This window comes from Perca fluviatilis, chromosome 18, assembly GCF_010015445.1.
Source record: "Perca fluviatilis chromosome 18, GENO_Pfluv_1.0, whole genome shotgun sequence".
In the NCBI taxonomy this organism is placed as follows: domain Eukaryota; kingdom Metazoa; phylum Chordata; class Actinopteri; order Perciformes; family Percidae; genus Perca; species Perca fluviatilis.
In genome coordinates, this window is record NC_053129.1 from 29638389 (window position 1) to 29662617 (window position 24229).

The 24229-nt window shown below is 39.9% G+C and overlaps 1 protein-coding gene and 1 long non-coding RNA gene across 3 annotated transcripts in view; one reads left to right on the top strand and one right to left on the bottom strand.

Annotated features, from left to right (window-relative positions):
- LOC120546851 overlaps window positions 1-24229 on the bottom strand; it is a 112835-nt gene that overhangs the window by 73473 nt on the left and 15133 nt on the right. The window lies entirely within an intron of this gene.
- Window positions 20868-22347, top strand: LOC120546861. The gene is made up of 3 exons (XR_005636962.1): window positions 20868-20909; window positions 21321-21349; window positions 22303-22347. It is a non-coding gene; the product is annotated as an uncharacterized LOC120546861 (long non-coding RNA).

The following is a 24229-nucleotide window of genomic DNA, read 5'->3' on the forward strand; positions in this document are numbered from 1 at the left end:
CGCTCTAAAATGACTCAGTCAAGACGAACGATGTGTCACTTCTTGTTGCTTTATTTACTTTCATCAAAACATAGAAAATAAACTGAACTGTGATAAAGACACATTGAAGTGACTAACAGTATAAGTTAATTAAGGCAAACATTAATTATGCTCACTTACATTTCAAGCAGTCATAATATTGGGTTTTACCAGAGGTGGAATGCTCGGGAGTGTGTCTATGTTCCCACATTTCTAAGATTCTTTTCAAATTAGGCGCCCCCTATTCCACAGTTCCCACATTTCTAAGATTTCTTTCCAAAATTAGGCACTATGTTCCCACATTTCCTTTTTCATAAATTTGTATCAGATTTTATCCCCATAACCCTAAAAAATCTTATGGGAGAATAGGGCTTAAATTGAAGGGAAATGTAGGAACACAAGACCTAATTTTGAAAATGTCCTAGAAATGTGGGAACATATGGCTGTGGGAACATAGGGCCTAATTTTAAGAAAATCTTAGAAATGTGGGAACAAAGGGCTGACACTAAATGCTCCACTTTACATTACATTACATGTCATTTAGCTGACACCTTTTATCCAAAGCGACTTAGAATTGCTATATATGTACAGGTTGCACGCCTCTGGAGCAACTAGGGGTTAAGTGTCTTGCTCAGGGACACACTGGTTGATGTATCACAGTGGGAATTGAACCCAGATGTCCCACACCAAAGGAATGTGTCATATCCACTGCACACTTTAACTTTATAGTTCTCCTCCACTACATCTCAGAGGCAAATATTGTACTTTGTACTCCACATCATTTGTCTGACAGCTTTAGTTACTTTTCATCCCCTTCCTGTCCAGTTGAAAACCACGTATCTCCAGATGTGTTGATGTTAAATGTTTGTGATAAACTGAAGGATGAAGTGTTCCTTCATGTGTTGAGAAAATCCTCCTCCTTCTTAAGCAAAATAAAGCTGAAAACAGGGCTTTTTTGAAAAGTTGAAAATTTTAAAACTGTTTAGAGATAAGTGGTTCTCACAGGACAGCGACACTACAAACATATGATATTTTAGAATATGATGCGTTACTGTAGATAAACCTACCCAACAGTATATAAAGGAGTTAAAATGAGCACAACCTTAAACATCTACAGCAGTAAAATGAAACATATACACATTAATGCAGCAGTAATATAAATCCAAAAACATAAAATATAATAGGAAACACTGACAGAGAATATTTTACTGCACAATGAGTACTTTTACTTTAAGTACATTTAGCTGATACATACTTTTCAGGGGTGGAGCCAGATGTTGTCCAAACCTAGGGGTTTTACGGCAGCTATATGAACTATTTTTCATGCCATTTGATAATAGAACGCCTTAAAACCTACACATCATTTGGGGAAAACATTATAGTTGCCAAGGAAAATAATCATCCTGTAGCCGAGATCATATTTTGTATCTAATTCTTCTCCAACTGTCTTCATCATTTTGAAACCAGAACACAACAAATGTTGAAGAAGACAAATTTTACTTCTGCCACCTAAAAACAGGCATTCATTGTCTGATGTTTCAATTTTGAAGTTACATAACATAGGGTAGGATTTTGACGTAATCAGCATTACTAATTCTAAAACCTATTTTTAGTAGAGTTCACAGATTGAACGGTGATATTTCCCCAGTAATAGAACTTTTTCTTCATTGGTTTGGCGCTCCAGTCAGAGAGACTGATGGTTGGTTTCTCTGTGGTGTTTTCTGACGGCAGGGACCCCCGCTTCCCAGCACTGGACGCTTGGTGGGCTCGCCACTACCAGTTATCAGTTTACACCCGCCTACAGCTGCGGTGGCTGGACCTGATTGGACGAACGCTTCACTTAACAGACCAACAGGGCTCGTTTGGAAAACTTTCTCTTATTTTATGAAAATAGTTTACCAAAATGGGTTTTGTGCAAGAAATGAGCTGCAGTTGCTCAATCTGTCTCCATTTCAGATCGGCAAAGGTCAGATTATAAGATCTTGGTCAGTTTTTCCCATTTGCATAAAGTAGCCTGGATTCATCTTTATGCAACAGAGGAGTGAGCAACTCACCGACCCCGGCTTCTAAAAAGTCGCACCATGCTACCAGTATGCATTGCATTGCTCCTCACATATACAATAAATGGGAAGGGTGAAAATGATGCTTGCCAATGGACAAATACCATTAGGGGCAATCACACGGAAAGTTGAAGTTATTTAAAAACCTTAAAGCTATAGTGCATAGTTTCTGTCGGCCCCATGAGGAATTGTAAGTAATGACAACAAAACTGTTGGCGCATCCACATGATACAAACCATCCAAGATCGCACACTACCCCCCACCCCTCCTCCAAACAGTCGCTAGTAGCCAAGGAGGACACGGGGGATTAAAAACATGATGGACTCTTCAGAAGAGGTAATTATCTTTTAAATTTATTTTATATTTTTGCGCGCTGAATGTCGCCAGATGACCTAATCTTCTGACCATAGCCATACTGAGAAATCTAGAGAGAGTGTGTGGAGCTGATAGTCTTAATTAGCTTTGTAGCAACTCATTTGGCAATGGCTTGAATGTAACGGACGTTCATTAATATAAAAACTTACGCACTAAAACTTTAAAGATTCTGGGCTTTTGAGACAGACATTCGGGCTGGAGCCCGAGCAACCCCCGCTCTGCCCCTGATACTTTTACTTCAGTAAAAGATGTGAATACTTCTTTCAGCACTGGTTATTCCTTCTCCATTTCACATTGTGCTACTAGTTAACCTACAGCTCCCCTTCTGGACTAAAAGGCTTTTTGCAGCTATACAAATTATGCTACTAATAATCCCAGGCTAATAAAAAAGCATTTAGCAGTATTAATTATCAATGTAAAATAACTATAATGATACGAGCTGTAACTATACTGTGCTGTCTTATTTTTGGGTTTGTTGACGGTGGTGTAGAGATTACTGAGATCAGCAGAGGCTGCAGCAGCAGCAGAGGAAGAGGGAGCTGTCACGGTGCGCTAGGTCACTGCATCATCTTCATCATCATCTCCACCCCGAGGCCTGGGAAACAAAAGACAACACGACATTACACAACATAAAACAACGGAATAATGCAACATTATGATATCCAGCGCCACATAAACACAAAACAATGCGGAATAATGATACAGCATCATCATCACAGTAACCAATCAGCAGCTGACCTGGACTCTCCTGTTGGTCTTCTTGGTGTAGCTGATGGAGGCCGGAAACACCATCTTCAGGATCAGCCTGCACAGAGGAGACAACATAAAGGCTGCTCAGTAACATGTGGGGACTTCATTGGGTTCTATTGTGGTGTCGTCCAGCTGCATCATCAGACTCCTCCACGCCTTCTCTGCAGAAGGAAGTCAGACTCACCGCAAGTGGCTCACAGAGATACATTTTAAAAAGCTGATCTATAAACCAGGGAGTGTAACTTTGTACTGGGTGTAATGTGTGATCTAGATCTAGTCTTCTTAAAGGGGTGATAGAATGCAAAACAGATTTTACCCTGTCATAGTTGAATAACGACAGTTCGGTGGGGTAAATAGGACATACATAGAAGCTCAAAGTCCCAATGACACCCCTTTACTATGAAAATCTCATATTTTGAAACTGCCGAAAACGGAAGGAATCCCAACAAAGCTGAGTTGCTTACGCAAGCATCTCAAAATCCGGAACCGCAAGAGAACGGTCACGCCAACATTTACATAGGCTACACAACTGACCTGAGATCAGGTAGTCTTCTGAATCTAGCTAGGTCCGCAGATCTCTGCTATTCCATTACAAAATTCACTTCTGAAACTTTTTTATGCGAGAAATCAACCATATAAAGCTCAAATATGGGCCGCTTACGAAAATGGATGGCTAATTGCAAATTTTCTCCGACTGTGTGTCGGAGTTTAGTGCTGTGTTGGTGCTGCCTGGGTTGCTACATCGCCGCCCTGACCGCAATGTCAGCGAGCTTATTCCGCACGCAATCTTTTACCGCGAGCCCGCGAGGTTCCAGTAAATCTTATAATGGGTATGTGTGTTGAGTTATTTAAACAAACAATCGGGGAAATAAAGCCTCTTTGGCTGCGAGTCTCATTGTTAGAGCCGGTGAGATGGAGTCCATCAATGAGAGCTAGCTAGCCTCCTCCTAACTCTGACATTCACAAAAATACATTCAATTGAAATCCGAAATCGGACAAGTGTTAGCTAAGCTTTGTAAGACCTTGAGGAACCTGTAATATTCATGCCGTGGACGAAATTCAAACTGTAAATATACTTTAGTTATGCGAAGTGAGCAATCTGCGATATTTCCCCATTGTAATGAATGGGACATATAGCAAGCAGCTGATGGTCCTACAAAGACGCCTCACGTTCATAAAAATGCCTTAAAATCAAAGTGGCGTGACGAAATTCAAACCATAAATATATTATAGTTATGCCGGCAGCTGGCGCGAGCCCGTAGTGTAGTTAATCCACAAAGGGTGACTTTGCGCTGGGTATGGAGCCCAGCAGGCTGCCGCTTTCCATCGAACTGTGTGGAGCTCCTAAAGTCCGACACGTCTTACCAAATTTGCAATTAGCCATCAATTTTGTAAAACGGCCCATATTTCAGCTTTATATAGTTGATTTCCGCGCTTAAAAAGTCTCAGAAGTGAATTTGGTAATGAAACATTGCAGTGTCTGGAATAAGAGATTCTGTCGCCTTTAATGTGTGTGTATTGGGGATTCGCTCAACCAATCATCGGCGTCTCTAATATGTGCGTATGGCAAGTCGCTCCAACCAATCAGCACGCAGCTCATCTAAATATTCATGACCATACCATATTTGGAAGGAAAAAAAAACTCTTGTTACAAATATAGGGCCAAAACACAGGGATGCATAAGGGCCAATAAAATATCAACCAGGCCATTTTCAGCCCAACCAATGTTACATACCCCATTAGGAGACCATAAGGAACAGTGTGAAATACCCTATATAATCATTTTATCACCCCTTTAAAACGCTCTATGAAGGCTGTTTAGATTTTGATGACACGTTTAAAGAGGAGCTGATTACCATACCATGTATCTGTACTCTGCCTCTTACCACATCATCATAACTGTTGTATGCTGTATTTGTCTTTATTGTCTGTCGCTACCTGTACATACATCTATGTATTGTATGTGTCATTTACCTTGTATGTCACTGTTGTTACACTGTCTTTACGAATTAAAAAAGAGGAGGACTATACAGAGATTTCATAACTCAGCCATAAAACTCACCGTGTTTTCATCCGTCTGTGTTTTGTTCCCTGAAGAGACAAAAGAGAGTTGACTTTAGGATCCACAATATAAATACATGTTTATTGAAAGATCTCGTTCGTAATTGTTTAATCTGTGAATGTTCTCACCTTTAGCTCTCTTCCATCTGATGACAGCCACAGTGATTATTAGGACGCTGCAACAGCCACAAAGACAGCGATGAGCCACCACCAATCTGGAAAGAGAATAAAAACAGGGTCTTATTTGTTAGTTTGTGTTGCAAAACCAACATCGGAGAGAGAGAGAAAGAAAGAGAGAGAGAGAGAGAGAGAAAGAGATTGAAATGTTACACAGCTGTTTACACTTTATTTTAGTAGATCTAGACTTATTGTATGTACATTTGTGTGGTTATTTTACACTTGCTTTGGCATTGTTAACATATGTCTCATGCCAACAAAAACCCTTTGAATTGAATTACAGTTTTTTACGATTGTTTACACACTAAAATAAAAATTTTCACACAATTTGCAAAATTCTACTCCAATGAGCAAAACACCTCCACAGATTTGCACAACATTACACACAATGTCTGCTTCACCCTTTTTGCAAAACATTACACACAGTGATTTGTAAAACTCTACACACATTTTCACACCTTAGACACAGATAAGGATTGTGAGGTTACTTCCTTGTCATTACAAAGCACCGGATTGCCAATTACCACACTAATGAACGAATTGGATAAACACATCTACCAGGTGTGGAAGCACACATGTGCTAATTTGAAAACGCAGCACTCAGGTGTGCTATAAAAGGCAAGCAGTGAGTTCACCTGTCTTCAACAAAAATGGAAGGAGTTAGAAGAAGAAGAAGAGTGAGAATGAGAGGGGGAGCTCAAAGAGGAGATGAAGAGGTAGAAGGAAGAGGAGAAGGAGGGTAGAGGAAGAAGGAGAAGGAGAAGTAGAGGAAGAGGCCTAGGTAGAGGAAGAGGAGAAGGAGGAAGAGGAGAAAGAGGTAGAGGAAGAGGCCTAGGTAGAGGAAGAGGAGAAGGAGGAAGAGGAGAAAGAGGTAGAGGAAGACGCCTAGGTAGAGGAAGAGAAGAACCTGAACAAAGAAGACGAGGGACCAAATTTGCTTCGAGAAATCCGTGCAACACTTATTGACCATGTTATCAACCATGGACTGACACTGATGGAAGCTGGACAAAGAGTTCAACCAAATCTCAGCAGAAATACTGTTGCGTCAGTAATTCGGACATTTCATCGAGAAAACAGGTAAGCTAACCACACAGTATAAATTGAAACTGAAGCTTGTATAATCAATATTGTTTACTGTGACATTTGACTGTAGGCTGTCATATATTTATAAATTTATTTATTTATTTTTCTTATTTTTTTTTTACATAGGATTGAGGGTCGAGGACACCAAGGTGGAAGGGGCCCTATGTTTACTCGTTCACAAAAGGCCGCAATTGTGAACATGGTTTTGGCCAATAATTGTATCAGGCTAAGGAAATCCAAGCCAATATCATCAATGATGACAATATTTTCAATAACATCCAACGAGTCTCTCTGTCAACATTAGGTCGAATCCTAAAGAAAAATCAAATATACAGCAGCAACTGTATCTGGTACCATTTGACAGAAATTCAGAGAGAGTGAAACATCTGCGCAATGAGTATGTGGAGGTATGCATTGTTCATCTGACTATGGTGTGGTATCATGCACTGCTCATAATGTTCTGTCACAAAAAATATACTGTGCTATAGATATTGAATAGCATCCTATTTTCTTGTGTTTCAGAGAGTCTTGCAAATGGATGCTGCTGAAATTCAACATGAATTTATATATGTGGATGAGGCTGGATTTAACCTTGCAAAAACAAGAAGAAGAGGGAGAAATGTAATAGGGCACAGGGCAATCACTAATGTGCCAGGGCAACGAGGGGGTAACATCACCCTTTGCGCTGCTATCACACAAAATGGGGTCCTCCACCACCATGCAAATCTGGGACCCTATAATGCAAATCTGATACTTGCATTTCTTGACCGATTGCTTGAGATTGTCACCGCATTACACCAAGTGGACCAGATGCGGTACATTGTCGTTTGGGACAATGTCCCATTCCATCGGGCTGCTCTGGTCCAGAACTGGTTCCATGATCACCCTGATTTTGAAGTTTTATATCTTCCCCCATACTCCCCCTTCCTGAATCCTATAGAAGAATTTTTTTCAGCGTGGCGGTGGAAGGTATATGACCGTTTGCCCCTCATTCAGGCCATGGAACAGGCATGTGATCTTATTGAAGCAGCTTCAGTGCAGGGGTGGATTCGTCACACAAGGCGATTCTTCCAGCGGTGCCTTGCCAATGAAGACATAGCCTGTGATGTGGATGAAATTTTATGGCCTGATCCAGCCAGACGGAGAGACGAATAGTTACAGTATTCTTGTTGCTTTTACTGTAGCTTTCTTTCATTTCTGTTTACTTTTACTTTACTTTTCTTCAGAGTCAAAGTGTATGTACTGTAATTCATGCAGTAATTTTTATTTGTCTACAGATTTTATTTGTTTACAGTAATTGATATCATTGTTGGTTGATGACTGAAACTGATTATGGTAGAAATACTGTAAGTATTGAAATAAATACTTGAAATATTCAGTCTGCAGCATCAAGTGTTGTGCAGTGCTTGGTAAGGTTATAGTTGGCCTACAGTATTTGTGTACATTCTCCTTAGATCTCAAAACAAATCATGAATGATGTTGTGAGTTTCTCACTATTTTTTGTCACCTAAATTATCTCTTACATAAGAATGTCTGGCCAAAAATCTAATTGCCTACATTTTTTTTTTTACAAATGTGTTTTTATTTATCACAGCAGTGTGAAACTGGCTGCAATAGTGTATGATCATTGACAACTGTGTTGGTTAAAATGAAAACTAAGCATATTTTTACAAATATGTGAAGATGTTTTGACTGAAGTGTGTATTTTTGACTGAAGTGTTTCATTTTGCAAACAATCTAGGAATTTTGCAAATTGATTGTGGTGTTTGGATAATTGTGATTATATTTTGACAAAAGAACCCGGTTTTCAAAATTGTGTGTAAACAATTGAAAAAACTGTAAATTAAAAAGAGGGTGAGAGAATACACATTATATCCATTTAATCAATTACATGTCCCAATGCTTCAATATCTCAGTACAAAAAGGCTATATTATGTTTTCAAAAACAGATTCATAGAGATACATAAATATATTAAGACACTAGTTTTGTTTTTAGCATTGACTGCAGATACTGCTGTGTTGGTACCTGCTTTAATGCTGCTCTCAGTTGTTGTCGTTGATTTTGGTGTTGCTGTGGTGGTGATGGTTGTGGTTGATTCTGGTGTTGTTGTTGTTGGTTTTGTTGTTGTTGTTGTTTTTGTGGGGGCGATTGTTGTTGATTCTGGTGTGGATGTTGTTATTGCTGTTGTTGTGGTGGCGATGGTTGTTGTTGGTTTTGTGTCCCCCTCTGAACAGATGAACACAACTTAACAAACTGTTGTGATGTAATATTAAAACTTCAAATCCATAAAATAAACAAATATTTTAGCTCATTATTCTCATCAGTTTGAAGTGACTTTAAACAGCTCAACATGTTCTCACCAGAGGCCAGAGGCCTGTACTACGAAGCAAGATTTGGCGTTAACGAGCTAACTTCAGGTTCAACCCAGGATTTTCTGTATCTCGTAGGTGGATTAGTTGTTATCGGGTTCAATGGGCGTGCGGTAACTCATGCTGAACGCCTAACCTGGTCGGGAGCAGGTTAAGTTGGAGATTAGAGATCAACCGGTGTAAAAGCACCGCCTACTGACCAATCAATACTCGATTGATAACGGCGGCACCGTTCTTAGAAGACCAGGCGGAGCTCGGTGCAGAGAGAGAGAGAGAGAGAGAGAGAGAGAGAGGGGTGGGGGATGATGGGTATATTTATGAAATATATATATTTTAATGGGAGGGAATTACATATCGGCTTCTTGAGCGCGTGGGTCGCCACTGCGCATCGGTTTGAATAATGTTTTTATGTAGTAGGCTACAGAAAACCCTGGGTTGAACCTGAAGTTAGCTCGTAACGCCAAATCTTGCTTCGTAGTACAGGCCTCTGGTTTCTCCTCATCAGTGTTCTTCTTTTCAGTCAATGGTGAACATGGAGATATTGTGAGAAAAAGACAACAAGAGTCAAATTAACTTCATCACTGTAATCATAATTATTATGTTTCAGTATATTGTTCAAATAAGACAATTTGAAAACATTATGATGTAAATACTCACTGGTAACAGACAGAACAACCGTAGTATCTGGACCTTGATGTTGTCCTGATCTGAACTGTCTGCAGGTGTAACGACCAACATCCTCCTCTGTGACCTTCTTTATAACCAGAGAACAGTTCTCTCTAAGACTCAGTCTGTCTGATTTAACTCTGGCTTTTTCTTTAATCTGCCCAAGTCCGCAAAGCGTAGCGCCACTGTGATTCCTGAACGACTGAAGAGCCAGGTAGTACTGTCACACGTTCTCTCACCGTCTATCACATGTTCACAAGGCAAAGTGACATCATCTCCAGCTCTGACAGTGATGGAGGGGAATTGTTTCCAGCTGCTGCTGTTAAGAAGATGAGAGAAAATAAATGTCTGTTGTGTTCATAGTGTGACGATTATTTATTTATCCTTGTTTACCAAGAGTTCACTAAAACTAACGATTTTAAAAACAGATTTTTCAAATTTAGCTAACAAAGTAAATTCAATAATTATGATACATTTGATTTTTAATGAGCCTTGCATAGATATATGATAAAAGTCTTCTTACCTGTAAAGTGAAGCAGCGGTATCAGAAATAAAGACATTTTGATCCATTTGAACTCTTCCATCGTGCTTCTCTGTGTCTCGCTTCTTCTCTCTCTCGTTCTGATGCTCAGAACTGTTTCTAAAATAGTGCTTTAGTCGAGGGATGCTGCATCTACTTCCTGAAATTAGGATGATGTCATTTCCTCATAATGACTTTTGGGGTTAGGGATAGGCTATTTGAATTCGGTATAGACGCCAAACAGCCAAAAAGTTTTTTTTCAATTTTCACTTTTCCACATACTTTTCTCTCATAGTTAAATGTTTCTTCGTTCATTGATCCAATCTAACGCTGCAACAAACAAACTGTATTAATCTCATGTTGAGTCTGGTGTTCACACTGTGTCCAGTCCCACGGTGTATTTGTGACACTGACGTATTTCACACCTAAAAAGAATATTTGTGACATTTGTGACACTGACGTCTTTCACACCTGAAAAGACGAAAAAGACGACTAAGGAAGTTGAGCGTGCGAAGATTGTTGGTTAAGATAAATGTTTGCAGTAATGCAGCTTGTTTTCTTCAGATGGTGTTTATTAGAAACCAGACAGGATTCATGGTGATGTTTGACAGCACACATGAACACACAGGTGAAGAGTCAAACTCCTCCCCCAGCAGGATTTCACTCTTGATGTCCGTGGTGTAATATGGTGATACTGTAGCAGCTGAAAGAACACACAGAAGATGAGGTTTTACTGTCTGACACCTGTTGGTTCCTCATTTTATTTTTGCAGTTTGTTTCTGAGAACTGAAGGAGAAGTGTTTAGGTGAGAATGTGGGTAACACCAGCAGCAGAGCTCTGCAGGTTTTACCCTCTAATGAGGACCAGATTAACATCAGAAACACACAGACAGTCCACACTTTATTAGTGTGTGTGTGTGTGTGTGCGTGCGTCGTGTGTTTGTGTGAGGAAGGGCGGGGTGACGACCACGTGGGTAGCTAAACCACGCGATATCAAGAGGCAGGGGGACCGCATGTCTATGGGCTAGCCGTAATGTGTGTGTGTGTGTGTGTGTGTGTGTGTGTGTGTGTGTGTGTGTTTGGTTTGGCATGTAAGAAAAAGAAAGCACATTTAGGCGCGAAAAGAAACACTTGGAGTCTTGATTTTGGAGGTTCTGAAGATAACACTCCTCCGTTCACTCAGGACTCTGTCCAACGTGACGTTATGGCAGGCGCCCGGAGAAGTTTGCTAACGAGGGGAGGTTTATCTCTCTCTGCCTCTAGTAAGCCAACAGCTGACAGTGCTGTGGTCCGAATGACAAACAGACGGTTATTTTCTAGCTCAGTACAGTAAGCATCTCCTCGTCAGCGGGAGAATTAGAAGGATAGCAATTACAGTTTCACACAAGCTTCATTATTCAACACAACATATCAACAATGTCCCGTGAAAGTCCTAGATCACGGGACATTGTTGATATGTTGATATGTTGATAGATCGGACTCAGTCATTCCAAAACCAGATTAATAATCAAAGTGTGCAACAGTAGTTGCAGCATTAGCAGTTACTAATATTAATAAACACACTGTTTTCTCTGCCCAGAAACCTCAAGCCTCTTACTGTGTGCGTTCGTTCGTTTGTCCATGGATTCTCCGCGGTAAAACAGAATGAAGTCCGGATCGCTCGTCAGCAGTTCAGAGAGAAAAACCTGGTTTCTCCAAAGGCAGTGGAGACCAAGTTAGTCGACTTTGAAAAAAAAGAAAAGCGGTGTCCAATGTTGTCTGATTTCTGTGTAGACATTGTTTCTCTTCTGCAGATATGAAAACACTGGTGCCGGTTTTCATAGGATCCAAGGTGTTCACCAGAACACAGAAATAGTCCACTTTTGGGAAAATGTAGCTATTTTTAAAGAGAAAAAGCAGATTAAAGCAGATTAAACCAGTCCTTATTCAAAGTATCCATGTCTTTGATTCCAGAGAAAGACTTGTACTCCAGCTTTATTCATGCTGTCACTGAGTTCTTCAAAATTAAATCAATAATTTTCTTGATCGCTGTCTATTTTCTACTAGCCTACATTGAAAGGCCAGTTTTGTTTTTCAGAAAGTAAGTAGGCATCAAGTAATAATCCAAGGCACTTCGTCTTTAGGAAAAAATGTAAAATGCCTTTAATCCATCTGGTCCATTCTCTCTAGAATAACATTAAAAACATCACTTCAACGCGTTTTGGCGTCCATTCTTCTTCAGGAAGTTACAGGCAAAAGATTGAAGTGAAACATTAACAAACACCAGCAAATCAGCAGGTGCAGACATTCAGTAATCAGGGTCAACTACTCTATAGTCTCACTTCGTCAGACCATCCACACGCTGTGGAGCAGAGGAGGGTCTGGCTACTCCATCCAGCATTCTGGGATGGGAGAAAAACGTGCTCTGGTTTATTGGAATTTCTTTTAAACCAATCACAATCATCTTGGGCGGTGCTAAGCGCCTGACAGAGCTGCTGAAGCAGTCACGTTGCAACAGAAATCTCAGATTGGACAGATAGTCTAGCTAGCTGTCTGCATTTACCCTGAAGAGATCTGAGGAGCAATTAACCATAGTCCTCACAAATCCACCGAAGTTTAAAATTCCAACAAAAAAAAGCGGAAGGAAACGGAAATCCGTGAAAATACATGCGTGTGCCCATATTATTAAAAAATATCACATTTTCTGGGATTTGGGGTGTTATTTTGTGTCCCTGGTGCTTGTACCGCATACAAAACAAAACTTAAAAAAAACAACATCCATGCTGTTTTGAGTGAGATACGGGTTTCTGAATGTATCCTGCCTTCAGTCTCCAGGTGAGCTGTTCAAAATCTGCAGGGCTTTCTACGTCACTAGCCGAAACGTCATTCTCAATGGCAAAACACTGCTACAACACACACAAGTTAACCATAATCTACAAAAGAACTACAGTGCCTTGCAAAGTAGTATTCGGCCCCCTTGAACTTTGACCTTTGCCACATTTCAGGCCTCAAACATAAAGATATAAAACTGTATTTTTTGTGAAGAATCAACAACAAGTGGGACACAATCATGAAGTGGAACGAAATTTATTGGATATTTCAAACCTTTTAAACAAATAAAAACTGAAATATTGGGCGTTCAAAATTATTCAGCCCCCTTAAGTTAATACTTTGTAGCGCCACCTTTTGCTGTGATTACAGCTGTAAGTCCGTGGGTATGTCTCTATCAGTTTTGCACATCGAGAGACTGCCATTTTTGCCCATTCCTCCTTGCAAAACAGCTCGAGCTCAGTGAGGTTGGATGGAGAGCGTTTGCGAACAGCAGTTTTCAGTTCTTTCCACAGATTCTCGATTGGATTCAGGTCTGGACTTTGACTTGGCCATTCTAACACCTGGATATGTTTATTTGTGAACCATTCCATTGTAGATTTTGCTTTATGTTTTGGATCATTGTCTTGTTGGAAGACAAATCTCCGTCCCAGTCTGGGGGTCTTTTGCAGACTCCATCAGGTTTTCTTCCAGAATGGTCCTGTATTTGGCTCCATCCATCTTCCCATCAATTTTAACCATCTTCCCTGTCCCTGCTGAAGAAAAGCAGGCCCAAACCGTGATGCTGCCACCATCATGTTTGATAGTGGGGATGGTGTGTTCAGGGTGATGAGCTGTGTTGCTTTTACGCCAAACATAACGTTTGCATTGTTGCCAAAAGTTTGATTTTGGTTTCATCTGACCACAGCACCTTCTTCCACATGTTTGGTGTGTCTCCCAGGTGGCTTTTGGCAAACTTTAAACGACACTTTTATGGATATCTTTAAGAAATGGCTTTCTTCTTCCCACTCTTCCATAAAGGCCAGATTTGTGCAGTATCGACTGATTGTTGTCCTATGGACAGAGTCTCCCACCTCAGCTGTATATCTCTGCAGTTCATTCAGAGTGATCATGGGCCTCTTGGCTGCATCTCTGATCAGTCTTCTCATTGTATGAGCTGAAAGTTTAGAGGGACGGCCGGGTCTTCGTAGATTTGTAGTGGTCTGATACTCCTTCCATTTCAATATTATCGCTTGCACAGTGCTCCTTGGGATGTTTAAAGCTTGGGAAATCTTTTTGTATCCAAATCCGGCTGAAACTTCTCCCACAACGATATCTTTCGGACCTGCCTGGTGTGTTCCTTGTTCTTCATGATGCTCTCTAAGCTTTTACGGACCTCTGAGACTATCCACAGAGCAGGTGCATTTATCACAGGAGACTTGATTACACACAGCTGGATTCTGTTATCATCATTTAGTCATTTAAGGTCCAGCATTGGATCATTCGGATCCTCGAACTTCTGTAGAGAGTTTGCTGCACTGAAAGTAAAAGGGCTGAATTAGAACGCCCACTTTTCAGTTTTTATTTATTAAAAAAGTATTAAATAGCCAATGGTGGAGTTTCCACTTCGAATTACGTTACTTGTTCGGTGATTCTTCACAAAATTACAGTTTACATTTCTTTTCAGGTGAGGGTTAGCCTCGCCGGAATTTCGCGCTTTGTCCTGTCCATGTTATGGACAGGATGCTCCAGGGGCGTAGTCGAGGTGGGGAAGGGTTCCCTATGATTGATGGGCTGGGGATCTCCTTCGCTGCTTGATGATGTGGTCCTGATGGCATCATCGGCCCTCGCGTTATTCAGCACTCACTGGATCGGTTACTTGGCTTGAGTGTGGCAGTTGGGATGAGTTGCTTACCTCTAAATCCCGAGGTATGGACACTCCAGCAGGAAACCGATGGAATGCCTTCTCAATTAGAGGGAATGAGTCCTTACAAGTGAAGAGTTCAAAATTACCGCCCAGGGTTTTGTTCGCGAGTGAGGGGACAATGGAGCGGAGATTAATTAGAATCGGCAGCGGTCGCATTATTACATTCCATCTATAAGCACGTTGGCGAAGCGAAAAGAAACTGAGCCAGAGGCAAAATCTCGATCTACCGATCCGGATTTTAGTTTCCCTACCTCACCTATGGTCATGAAGGCTATTCAAGGCCTCAGACACATTAAAACCTGATGGTTGAGTATGAATGACGGGTGAGTTTTGAAAAGGTGATTCCTGCAGGCTCTGCTCCTCATTGACCACTGCTACCAGATACTGCATCTTCCTGGTATGTCTCCAACATCCCTGAAAAGGAATACATATTCAATGTGTGTTCACATATTGTACAAAATATCATTTGATGTTAGGAGGATATCATGACTGGTCTTATTTGCAGAAAAGCCAACATTAACTCAACAACCAATTGCTACAACCAAGCAGTGTTGCCACAGTTACTTTGAAAAGTAACTTAGTTAATTTTTACAGATTATTTGATTTTAAAAGTAACGGTTACTTTATTAGTTACATTCAGCGGAAGCCCGTCATAACACCTACAGCCTCAACATAAAAATGACAACCGGTTTACTGTGAGGCAGCTTGGTGTACTGTAGTAGGATCTAGTTTATTATGGCACGGAAGAGACCAGTCAACGGTGTTTAAAGGCAAATTTCCTCTACAACATACTAGGCCTACTGCCCAACCAACTTCTTCAACTCTCCCCCACTTACTGGTTTTATCACCCGGAGTCCAGCTTTATTGTTTAAGGTGGTGGGGACCTCCTGCTCGCGACTAGGGGTGGGAATCACCAGAGGCCTCGAATGATACGATATCATCATGATACTTATGTCACGATACAATATTATTGCGATTTAAACATATTTAAATATTCTCAAGCGATATATTGCAATTCTATTAGCCTTTTTCCAACTTTAGTGTTCTTTCCCTGAAGTTTGCAAATGATGTCCCAATGTAGCGACAATTTTATCAACATTTGTTTTGTATCTAAAAAGATACATTTCTGTGTTTCCTGTTCATCTCCCTTCAATTGTATTGCTGCAAAATGGGGATTGTCAGCAGACAGACTGACCAACACATATATATCAGCGTAAAAAGATCGATACTTGGAGTCTGTGTATCATTTCTTTCCCCACCCTATCTCTCGCACCACCTTACTGGACTTGCTCTGTAAGTTTGACTGCAGCTGCAACTCCAAATGTTTCTTCAAATTTGACGTAAGTCTTTTTGGAGCTAGATAGCACTTTGTCGCCACCAGCACAGAGTGCCTACAACCAACCTTTAATATTGCCGTCTTTTAGCCGACACAAACTCAAAAGTAGTTGACTCTATTTCCGCCGCGCTCTCTCTCCTCTCCCTCTATTGTTGTTTACGTTTGTGTGTCGCTTGTGGTACACGTGAACTGTCAATGCGACTCCTCCCCGAGATGCAAGAAGAAAGCAAAAATATATATTTTTTTCGGATGAAAATGACAAGTAACGCACAGTGACTTGGATAAGTAACTTTAATCTGATTACTGGTTTCCAGGATATAACGTTGATTACTCGTTACTGAAAAGTGGTCAGATTAGATGTAACGCTACATTACTATCGATGCATCACTGCAACCAAGTGTATGCAGAATACTTTCATCTCTAAACGCACAATACATCCAAACTAAAGCAGATGGGCTACAAAGCAGGCCACACCGGTGCCTCTCTCTCAGCTAAGAACAGGAAACTGAGGCTACAAGTCGCACGGACTCAAAAACTGGACCAATAGAAGATTGAAAAAAGCTGTTCTGGTCTGGATGAGTCTTCGATTTCAGCCTGCTTTAAACATTCAGATGGTGTGTTAGAACTTGGCGTAAACAACATGAAGCCATTGGATCCATCCTGCCTTAGTAGCATTCAATGGTTCAGGCTTCCAACAGCCTTTGACATCATGGATGTGCAGCTGACAAATCAACTCACCTGTGTGATTTATCATGTCGCATTAATGGACCAAAATCTCTAGAATGTTTCCAACATATTGTTTGCCAAAAAAGAATTAAGGCAGTTCCTGAAGGTAATAGGGGTCTTGACTGGTACTAGCAAAGAGTACCTGATTGTGTGTCCAGTGAGTGTATGTCAGAGGCTCACACACATCAACTATAACCTCCTGCTCAAATTAACCAATGTATTTGTTGCAGTGACAGAATAGAAACACGCGGTCTTCTCCACACCAAAGTCATAAGGTCTTATGTTATCACTGCCTTCACTGACCCCAATCTGAATGTTAAACGGAACTACTAAAGAGCAAAGCTTAAAAATAGTTTCGGTTAATTTTGGAAACTATGATGGAACAAGATTAGGCTGTGTCGGGCCACCATAGTCTTGGTAATTTATAGGAAACGCAGATAATCAGTCTATGTTGTCGCGTAAAGTCAAAGCTTTTTTAATATTGCCAAATTGGAGAGGTTTATGTTTGACAGTGATTTCACATTTCTTGATTGTATGAAAGCTAAATTCAAATTTCATAAAACTTCTGAAACAGCAGCTGCAACATATTTTGGGATGTTAGTCAGCCTTTCATACTAAGTTTACCTGATGAACCCAAGATTACTACTATGGAATTGTGGAGGATTAAATATTGTAGGCCTACTCTGTTCACAACAAATAAGTAACCTTTACAACTGTTCAAGATGAAGTTCTAGAAGGCCTCTTACCAGCATCAATGGCTCTTTTAAGAAAGGGGCCTTTATTTTTTCCACATGGCACCTGGAACTTGTCCACCCACCATGCTGCTGCCACATGGAATGGTTATTTGACTGGGGAAGACAGGGCTGGGCAGTTTCTCCTCAGGTGAAGAGGTGGCTGGCTGGGTCTTCTTGATTCTGCATACAAGCACAGAACAAAAAGTATAGTTAAACCCTCAATAACGAGACATTATTTTTGCTGTCATTATTAGATATGAATGCATATTAGATTAGTCATTAAGATATACACAACATATTTACATAAAATGAGATAGCTAAAATGCCGCGTAAAGCATTTCTTCCCATGTGTTTGTGGCACTGGTTTAACTGTATGCCTGTGGAATCGGCAAGTTAATCTTACATATGCAGTGCACTCCACTGTCATAAAGGCAGCAGAGCTTCCGGACATGTCCACAGTGAAATGTCATGTTTTTCAAGATGCATCATATTAATTTTAACATTAAAAATAAACCGCTACAAGCCTCAGATGCTTTGCGAACTTACAAACCTTAACGTTACAAGTGTATGTCACTTTGGATAAGCTAACATTAAGGTTAGCTTAACTTGGAAGGAGATTCGTTTTTGCAACTTTTATTATCACTAGTGCCTAATACCGTTCTGTAAATCTTTGCTACCGATCTTTAAAGAACTGAATATGTTGTTAGTGAATAGAAAGCATTTTCTTTATTAAAACACTTACATGAAATGTGTTCAGTGCTGCTCCATCCTTCAATGGCGCCCCAACTCCTCCTCTTCACATCGCAAAAAATTTCCTCGTTGAAAAAACTCTTCCTTACTGGATTGTGGCTGTTTTACTCATCGTACACCCTCCCGTTGCTGCACAGTCTCTGAATCTATTTTTCCTTGACATTGTTCATTTCAAACAGTCAATTGTAACTTTAACGGTCACAGAAAGTTTCCCAAGAAGACCACATAACCGACTACCTACTTGTGAACTACAAACGCACCGCTGCTCCGCAGGCGAATCATACAAATCATTGCCACCCGTCACCCGACTGGACTGGAGTGTGGGGCCTGTTCGAACCACTGTTCATGAGAGATGCCGTGGGTGGGCTTCATTCCATTTTCAAATAACCGCCTGTCTGCGCAAACCCGGAACCCTAAAGCCACTGTCTCTGTTAAAATGAGAGATGACTCTATAGCCTGTGATTATGAAAATGGAAGTTTCTCATTTAATTGTATATATATCCAATGCAAATAAAGATTGATTGAAGATTGATGCCATCCAATAAAGCACTTCACACACTATGTTGCTTTTTCTTTTAAGCAAATCATTATAACCTATTAGATATTATTGTGTAAACTGACAAAAAGCATAAAAGCACTGCAAATATTGTAAATATTGAATATTTTTACCAGTATTTCACCAGGTTATAATAAAATATTTCTGGCTACTGTGTTTTAGTATACTTCAACTAACTGTGCACAAACTCAATAAAGACATATGCCTTTGGTGTGGCGAAACCTGGGTTCAAATCCCACTCCGATACATCCACCATTGTGCCCTGAACAAAATGGTTTACCTAGTTTCTCCAGAGATGTGACCTCGAAATATAATAACAATTGTAAGTCACTTTGGATAAAAGCCGTCACGCTAAATAAGTCAAATGTAAAATATATTTATGTATAATTTCTGTGCACTTTTGAAGTGTGTTTTGTATCTGGCATTTCCTCAGAACTCTGACTTAACCTATGCTTATTATCAGAAATCTCTGGTAGCTCTGATTAAATGGATACTTTTACCTGACAGAAACAAATATACAGGTCTTGATTTTTGAGATTATTTCCATACATATGTATCTCCTGCTTCCTACATAGCATGATTACTTTCATTAAAACATAATCAACTCTTGAAAGGTTAGTTGTGATGGGACAATATAACTTGATATGATGGCTGGCCTGTTAGTATGTTGTTTTGGGTATTATATGGGCATGGATGCATCAGTCAAGCACTTCGGTTGTGTTTTTAAAAAAATGTAACTTTTACACTCTACACTGCAGGCTCTTTTTATTTCCCATATCACATGTTTTTGATTGACTGTCCTATTTTTAAATGTGCCGCAAATTAGACTGTAGTGTAAACTGGCCACAGCCTGAAAGAGGATGCAAATACATTCCACATGATTTTTGTGGTCAGCAGCATTAAAGCACTCTAAGAAAGGGCAATATTCTCAAAATGTACTTTTGTAATATCATTACCAACCTATTTTGAACCTTTTCATGTGTTTATGTGAAAGAAATAGTACATTAAAGCTGTCTGATAATTCGCACTTAAGTAAAAAAATACAGTAACTGGAGGTTGCCGCTTGCTTCAGCCCCTTCGGCACATTTGCTCAGAGATCACTTCAGAGACCCCTGATCTAGAGTGACATCAAAGTCGCCATGAATTCTGATTAGACTGTCAAGACTGATGTCACATCTCAAAAAAGACTAGCTGTATCTCATTTTGATTACGCAGCCCAAATTCGAACTAGAAAAGATACATTTTTATGTGACTTATTGTTATAACATCTGGTCTGAGTCACACAAAAAATCTGTGGTCTAAACACACGACAAACCATTGGTACTAGCTACTTTCAAAATAACCACTCTGTGTGTTACATCATTAAAACATTTTATAATGTTCTGTCATTCAGAATTTATAATTTCATATGTGTCTGTCTGCCTTCATGAATTGCAATCTGGACAGTGAAAGTGGGATATTTTGCAGGAACAACAAAATTCTTAAAAAAAGTAAGAAGCAGACTGGTGTTTTTTTAAATTCAACCACATGAAGAGGCTTTTCCATGTGAGGAATTGTAAACAACTTCTTGGATTGAATATCTTGGAAATATATGAAACAGCACGAAAGACTTGAAAGGGTTAAATCAGGAACCATTCTGTAGACAATCAGAATTCAGAGTCCTTAACGGATCTGCCAGGTGCAGACAGAGGGGCAACTTCAGGTCAACTTCAAAAGACAAAAAGTCTCATTTCAGCAAAGTCAAGGAGCAGAGATTTGGGACATGTGACTCTAAACGTGTGAAACTTCCAATCATTTTAAAGAACAATGTTTGAGTGGGAGGGGTTACGTTAGAAAGCCGGTGGATACAGCGTAGAGACCGGTAGAGATACAGTGTGAGCCAGAGGAGCGCGGCTGTTTTACGTTATCATAGTGTTTGAGACAGTTTGGAAGAGAGCGACTTTTATGTGCAACGCGCGCAAATTCAGGATGCAAAGATACCATTGACAGTCTGCACGTGAACAAGAACTGCAAGGTACGTAGCCCGAAATATAAACTGTATAACTAACTGACGTTACCAACTCAAGCTTGGTAACTTTAGTTAGCAAAATGTTAGCTTGTTAATCATTTACCAACTTTGACTTTACTCCAGCTTGGCAAACGTGCAATTCTGTAACTTGTGACCTGAACCTCGACGTTGTTAACAGTAGTAACAAGTAAATTAAGCAACGTTACTGTAACGTTAGGTAGCCAACGTTATGAGTGAAGTGTTGGCTCACTAGTATAATGTAGCTAACCTTAGGTTGAGATAGTGTTAACTGTTTTACCTATTTAGCTAGCTAACGTTACTTGCACACAATAGTTTCCAACGAAATTTTAATTTTGACAGATATCTTAATTAAGATTGCCTATGCACTCAAATACTTTATTTTCTGTCTCTCAACAGATTTGCTGACCTCAAAGTAATCTGAAGAGGTGAGTGTTTCGCCATGTTCATAGATTACACTTGTCACATGTGTGGTGTTTCTGTGAAAACCCTAAAAGGTTATGTACAACATCAAGGGCTACACAGAAATGAGGCTCATTACCAGTATGCATGTTGCATAGCAGGTCTCACTTTAGAAATTATAATGTCATGTTTTCTGTCATCATCGGCAGGCATCTTCTGTGTCACAGTGTGAGACTTTGCAGGGATCATTTAAATGTAAACTTACTCACTGTAGGATTGATCTGAAAGATCTTTTGTGTCACCTGAAATCTCATGCTTCAAAAAGAGAGGAGGTGCAATGCCCATTCAAAAACTGTGATAAGTCTTTTTCAGTGGGATTTTTTTCAGTTGGATACTTTTAAAAACTACAACAAACCCTATTTAAAAAAAAAAGTACAGACAAATGATTTCCAATAGTTTTACTGACCAGCATAATTGTATTTTTTTAATATATAAACAAAGTTGGAATTCCATGCCTGCAGCACACAACAAAAGTTGGGACAGATGCATGCTTAATTGTTTGGTTGCTGGCATGAAATTATAAATGTTTATTTTTACAAAATATAATTACGCTGGCCAGTAAAACTGTTCTTTTCTTTGTACTTTTGTCACACATAAAGGTTGATATAAATTAACAAATCACAGGTTGTTTTTTTAATTGCATTTTGGAAAACATCCCAACCCAATGACGGTTGTAGCTATCTATTGCTAGTTTCTCCAACATTACCTACCCCACATTTATATGTAATGGTAATATTGTATTGTTTGTCTGGTGATTCCCACCCCTGCTCACTTGTGCGATGGATGTTTTTTCATGTGTTTTGTGTGTTTTAGTTAAATATAATTTAACTTTACAAATTTTTGTAATTACTGGACTTTATGGTCTTTGAGCACAGTTTGTCACAAAAATACAGATCCCGTTTTTGTATGTTTACAACAGGAAGCTCTCCTTTGGCAGCAGAGTACTTCATGCTTTCTGTGGACCGACCCATTGTCTTGAATGGTCACATCAGTGCCTTCACCGATGCTCTTGTGTTGATGTTTGCCAATATTGGAGTTCTTGCAGAGGTAAGAAAGCAGAAGTCCATTTTATTGCCCATATCAAAACAGATATAGAATGACCAGAGAAAATAGTTACCCCTTTAAAATCTAATGCAATGTAATAAAAGAGCCTTGCACAGGACAGAATTTCACAACTTTGCCTTGCTGTCACAGCCTTTGTCTTTTCACTACATTTTCTCAACCGGTGAGGGTTGTGTATTAATACACTTGACACCAGAGCTCTTAGTCTCTCTTAATCTGTTCATTTTTAAGTTCATTTTCATTTTTTCCCCTACTAAACTTTAGACACATAGTACCTTTTTAAGAAGTGTATTAACACGCACTCTACAGCAACAGCATGCTAACAAGCTAACCCCGGCCCATCCTGTGTGGTTATGCTACTTTTTATCTCAAGAGGTGATAGTCCGACGTATAGTTATGCCTCCTCCCTCTAGTTTCAGCTGAGATGTGTATGATGCAACAACTGTGTGTGTGGGGCCTTGTGTGCCTCAGCAGCACAGTGAGCAGCAGGTCCGCTAATAAGCCACTTTATATTATACTCATTAAAGGAACACGGCGACTTCTTGGGAATTTAGCTTATTCACCGTAACCCCCAGAGTTAGACCAGTCCATACATACCCTTCTCATCTCCGTGTGTGCTGTAAAGCTGTCTGACGGCTCCAGCAACATCAGCCCATAACAGAACAGGCAGGTGAATGGTTCCAGTAATCCTACTGCTCCCAATAAGTGACAAAATAACGCCAACATGTTCCTATTTACATGTTGTGATTTGTAGAGTCACAGCGTGTACAAAAAACAACGTAACATGAGACACAGCCATCTTCTAACCGTAAAACAAACCAGGAACTATATTCTCAGGCGGAAGAATATAGTACTATAGTAGACTCTACAAATCACAACATGTAAATAGGAACATGTTGGTGTTATTTTGTCACTTATTCGAGCAGTAGGATTACTGGAACCATTCACCTGCATGTTCTGTTATGGGTGCTGCCGCCGTGCCATCAGACAGCTTTACAGTACACACGGAGATGAGAAGGGTATGTATGGACTGGTCTAACTCCGGGGGTACGTATCGGGAATAAAGAAATTCTCAAGAAGTCTGCGGTTCCTTTAATGAGTATAATATTAAAGTGGCTTATGGACCTGTTGCTCACTGTGCTGCTGAGGCACACAAGGCCCAAACCACCCCTGGTGCCTCCTTTTTAGTATGAATTTGACAGGTGAATTCTCACATTGTACCATTTTCTTTTTTACATAATAAATCCAAATGTTGAATTTGACACATACGTATGTTTTCCAATTTATTCCTTATTCGTCCTCATGTCAGGATATAAGGTACGCAGGAGTCCACATTTTATTACTGAAATTGTTTGATGTATTTCATTTGATAGATGCCTCAAGATCAACCCAGACAAGGGATCAAGAGTGGAGAACAATGCTACCAGAAAGCAGCTGGCGGTCAGTCCAAAGGTTCTTTCCCTGATAACAAAAATTGCGGACTATGAATGGAGGGAGTAAAAAGAAACACTTTTCAGAAGGGAGCCCATTGCAATCCAATGTCCCTAGTTCTTTCTCATGCACAGTTCATGTTGGTCTCACTACTGTATTCTTGAGTGGTGTTTAATTGTTGTCAGATACTACCACTGTGAATACTAGGTACACATTGTACCATATTTTAAGTATAGAATTGGTTCACAGTACTGGACAAAGTTACTACTTTAAAATTATAGGCTACTTCAGTACCTTCAGTTAAGTTACTGCAGTAACAGTGGAAGCAAAAATTACATTGCACTGAACCTGGA